At 45.1% G+C, this 5,000-nt stretch overlaps 1 long non-coding RNA gene across 1 annotated transcript in view; it reads right to left on the bottom strand.

Annotated features, from left to right (window-relative positions):
* Positions 1 to 5,000, bottom strand: part of LOC143040159 (uncharacterized) — a 386,861-nt gene that overhangs the window by 140,534 nt on the left and 241,327 nt on the right. The window contains exon 3 of the long non-coding RNA XR_012967688.1: positions 4,018 to 4,268. This is a non-coding gene — a long non-coding RNA (uncharacterized LOC143040159). The remainder of the gene's footprint in view (positions 1 to 4,017; positions 4,269 to 5,000) is intronic.

The raw sequence follows: 5,000 nt of genomic DNA on the forward strand, positions 1-5,000 counted from the left end.
ACAGAACTGTGTAACTAAGTTGAAACTGTTTACTTCACAACAAAGGATGCCTATGTAAGACAGCAGATTCCCTCTGCAGAATATGTGTATGTCATGAAAAATATTTCTCAATAAATGTGGATAACGTGGAGAGATCGGTTTAAGAGAATATGATCTTTGAGAGTAGATGGACATGAGGAAAAGAAAATCACGACCAGTTTCAGAAACGACTTCTGCTAAAGAAGAAGAAGAAGAAGAAGAAGAAGAAGAAGAAGAAGACGAAGAAGAAGAAGAAGAAGAAGAAGAAGAAGAAGAAGAAGAAGAAGAAGAAGAAGAAGAAGAAGAAGAAGAAGAAGAAGAAGAAGAAGAAAAGAAGAAGAAGAAGAAGAAGAAGAAGAAGAAGAAGAAGAAGAAGAAGAAGAAGAAGAAGAAGAAGAAGAAGAAGAAGAAGAAGAAGAAGAAGAAGAAGAGAAGAAGAAGAAGAAGAAGAAGAGAAGAAGAAGAAGAAGAAGAAGAAGAAGAAGAAGAAGAAGAAGAAGAAGAAGAAGAAGAAGAAGAAGAAGAAGAAGAAGAAGAAGAAGAAGAAGAAGAAGAAGAAGAAGAAGAAGAAGAAGAAGAAGAAGAAGAAGAAGAAGAAGAAGAAGAAGAAGAAGAAGAAGAAGAAGAAGAAGAAGAAGAAGAAGAAGTGGGAGTGTGGGAATCATTCTTCCCCTAATCCCACCCCACATGAAAGGGGACGGAAACCTCATCCCACTCCAACATAATCCCTGGGATTTTTTAATCCCCCCACCTTCCCTCGCCACTAAGTACGACGATTAGACAGGCTCTTCTTCCCATTTAGTCCCGCGATTTCGTAACCGGAAGATGAATTTCCTACAATCCTCTTTCCTAATTCCCCGACCCCTCCTCCTCCTCCTCCTCCTCTCCTCCCCTCCTTCTCCTCCCCTCCTCCTCCTCCTTTCCTCTTCCCCTCCTCCTTTCCTCCTCTTCTCCACTCCTCTCTTCATCCAACTTCCCCCTCTCCTCCTCCTCCTCCTCTCCCTCTCCTCCTCCTCCTTTCCTCTCCCTCTCCACTCCTCTCCTCTCCTCATCCTCCTTTCCCCTCCTCTCCTTCTCCTTTCCTCCTCTTTCTTTTCTTCCTACGCTCATTTCTGCTTTACCTTTCCTTACAATAATTCTCCTTCCCCTCCTCCTTCTTCTCTTCCTCTTCCTACGCTCACTTCTGCTCTATCTTTTCTTACATCTCTCCTCTTCTCCTTCCCTTCCTCCTCCCCCTCCTCCTCCTCCTCTTCTTCTTTCTTCTTTGGCGAATTCACTCCGATGAAGAGAACCTCCTTTTCTTCCCCATGGTCGGAGTGAACGGTTCTTAAATACATTTTTCTAGTTGCCGCCAGATGATTTTATTCAGTCGAAGACACGCTTCCCCACGTACCCCTCCCCTACCCTCTTCCCTAGCTGGTTACAGATTGATTTCCTTATACTCTCTCGATGATCCTTGGTCCAACTCGCTGCCGGCAGGGTTCGAACTGCCGTCACCTCGACCTCCGCCGCAAGGAGCGACGCTCCAACCTGCTCGACCAGTGAGCATTCAAAGCGAGTTGGACCAAGGGTATGGATCATTAAGTTCCATGCTACAAAGTCCTCTGTGAGGGGCACCGATCTAGCCTCTTGATAGGGAGACTTTCGCGACGTTAAACTACCTCGATGATCCTCAGACGCATAATTGCTGAGGTTTATAAAGACGCCATGTTTATGTTATCTCACCATCTCCTTCCCACAAAGTGGGAAGTGAGAAACCCCTGCTAGGGCAAGCCCTATCAGTAGCGGTAAACCGCTGTTTTTTATTTTTTATTTTATTTGATCTATTTATAATTATCATTTTTTCAAGGCCGATATTTGGTTCGCCTCCCCGCCCGGCCAATGTCGTCGGGACCCAACGCGACATAGCCTGTACCGGGTCCCGGGAATCGAACTTACGACCATTAATCATAAGTTCGACACGGTAGTTACTGGGCTACCGCGCGGCCCGCCATGTTTACGTTCGCTGCGAAAATTTCTTGAAGGCGACTTCGGGCGAACGCGTCTCAAAGTCGAGACCGCTCCCGAACTCGACTTCTGCTTCAAAGTCAAAGCCGTTTATTAAGACCTTTGATACAAGGGGAGAGAAAAGTTCGTAGTCTCACATCAGATACTTGATGGCTTAATTAGTGATTAGTTAATTAGTTGGTTATTGGACTTCTGACTCCACGATTGATCGCTAGGAGGAGTCTCTTTGTTGGTTTTATTCTGGTTAAAGGGTGATTTTATCCCTCTCAACGTAAGGCCACGTGGTAAAGAGATTAAACCTTAGTTAATCCTTTTGCTACACTAAAGCTAGTTACAGAATAAATTTTGTCTAATATCTGATAAATCCATTTAGTACCTCTGAGAAAGATGTTCGCTGCCCGAGAGGACTAGAGCGTCGCTACTTGCGGCAGAGGTCGAGGTGACAGCGGTTCGAGTTTTGCCACGAGCGAGTTGGACCAAAGGCATGGTTCATCAAATTCCACGCTACGAAGTTCTTTGTAAGGGGCACCGTCCCGGCCTCCTAACAGAAGGAGTTCGCGACGTTGAAAGATTTTCATCACTGCTCATTCTCTCTCACTTTCGTAGATCAGTTTCAGCACCCGCATGGCTCAATAAACCCAAACTTATACACAACTAAAAGAACTCTATTCTTGAACTCAGGTATACTGTTTGTCCTCTCAGCCTCCCATAGTCCTATCTTCAGTTGATTAGTATGCTGTGCCTCGTTTCAGTTGTATTTGACCCGAGGAGCGTGGCGGGAGACAAGGGCGACCCCTTATCCACGAGGTGCTAACATGGGAGGTGTACAAAATAGTGTGTGTGTGTGTGTGTGTGTGTGTGTGTGTGTGTGTGTGTGTGTGTGTGTGTGTGTGTGTGTGTCTGTGTGTGTGTGAGCTATGACAGCTACAGAACCTTATAAGTAGGAAAGGCCATCTGTGTATATGTTTGTGTGAGTGTGTGAGTGTGTGTGTGTGTGTGTGTGTGTGTATGTGTGTGTGTGTGTGTAAGCTATGACCTTATGAGTAGGAAAAGGCATCTGTGTGTGTGTGTGTGTGTGTGTGTGTGTGTGTGTGTGTGCGTGCGTGTGAAATATTTTGCATAATTTCTCATCCAATCTTATTTCCCCCCTTAGTTGTCTCCCATCCTCTTAACCACAACACTCCATCGTCTCACCACAGAAGACTCTCTCACCTATTCGTTTGTCGTCCATCTAAAGGTCCATTTACACGGTCAAACGGTTTGTCAAACCCGGTTCGTCAAACAAGCGTTTGAAGTGATGTTTGACCGTGTGAATGGGGTATTTGGTTATCAAACACGTTTGTCAAACGTGTTTGACAACCAAATACAGCATTCACACGATCAAAAATAACTTCAAACATTTGTTTGACAAACCGGGTTTGACAAACAGTTTGATAGTGTAAATGGGCCTTAACACATAACTCTCATTTCCTTACCCTATCCTCCTCAAATTGGTCTTCAGTCTCAATATTCTCCCCCTCACACCATCTTCTCCTTTCTTCCTTTCTTCCTCCCTCTCTCCCTTTCCTCCTCCCTCACTCCCTTTCTTCCTCCCTTCCTCCCCTCCGTCTCCTCTCCCTTCTTCTCCCTAACCCTAGTGTCTCCGGTTACACGTGGGCTCCTTCCCCCTTGCTATCTAACTACCCAGCGACCTTCCCCGCTTTCCCCCCCTTTCCATGATCCCCCCTTTTCCGTCTCCGTACCCGGACTCCCCCACCTTGGTCCCAAGGACGCTGTCTTGGGGTTTCTCTGTCCTATCAGTTTTGTATTACACACGCAATGAACTCGCTCTGCCTTCAGCGTCTCTTCCAGAAGCTTTGGCTTCATCAGACTCTCAACCGCTCCACCTCCGTTTCTGTACCTCGAAGAGTCCTCATCAAATACATTTACATAATGAAATTGTGTTTTCTTCGATTTATCTTCATAATAGGAATGAATAAAAGATTCACTCACCTCTATCCATAAGTTGATGAGTGAGGAGACTACACCAGGAGGCGCTGAGTAGCTGCGGCCGAAGCCATCATCTTTGTCCTATGCACTTTAGGGACTGTTGGGTCAGACAACAGTCACTGCCGGGAATCGGAGAGAAGCGCGGGATTCGAACCCACGACTAAGAGAGTGCGAGACCAGCACGTTTCCGATCACGCCACCAGCACATATCACAAGTCCATTAGATAGTGGGCCAATGTTCCCTCGAAGGACATCTAAGAGAGAATATGTGAACAATTAGTGTAAACACATACATATCAAAAAATGCTTAGAATGCATATATAAAAAAAGATAAATAAATAAATAAATAGATAAATAAATGAATGGGAAATTATGACGATCTGTATTTTAAAAATGCCTTGCAGTTATCAAAAATCACTCTATACACTAGATAAGGTAAGTTACTTGTCTAAGTATGCCATTATCAGGCTACGGCCTTACATGAAAAAGGTCTTGTAATATCAATGGATGAAGAATTCTGAAGATACAGCATTCAAAAAACGTCCCCAGGCTATGAGTCAGAAAAAAAAACGAAGAAAGAATAGTGTGTGTGTGTGCTTGTGCGTGTGTTTTACCACGGTCTTGGATCACGTGTTGGACTTATGATCGAGACCTCTTACTCTCCCTTATGAAAGCTCTGAGCCCATAACGGTGTGTGTGTGTGTGTGTGTGTGTGTGTGTGTGTGTGTGTGTGTGTGTGTGTGTGTGTGTGTGTGTGTGTGTGTGTGTGTTCACCTTGGTCTTTGGATCACGTGTTGGACTCGTGATCGACAGCTATTTCTCTCCCAGAAGAGAGCTCAGAGCTCGTATGACCGATCTATGGGTAATGCTATGACCTTACACACACACACACACACACACACACACACACACACACACACACACACACACACACACACACACACACACACACACACACACACACACACACACAATTCCCCGCCCAC

Source organism: Oratosquilla oratoria, chromosome 28, assembly GCF_046742065.1.
Source record: "Oratosquilla oratoria isolate Oo_2021 chromosome 28, ASM4674206v1, whole genome shotgun sequence".
NCBI classification, from domain to species: Eukaryota; Metazoa; Arthropoda; class Malacostraca; order Stomatopoda; family Squillidae; genus Oratosquilla; species Oratosquilla oratoria.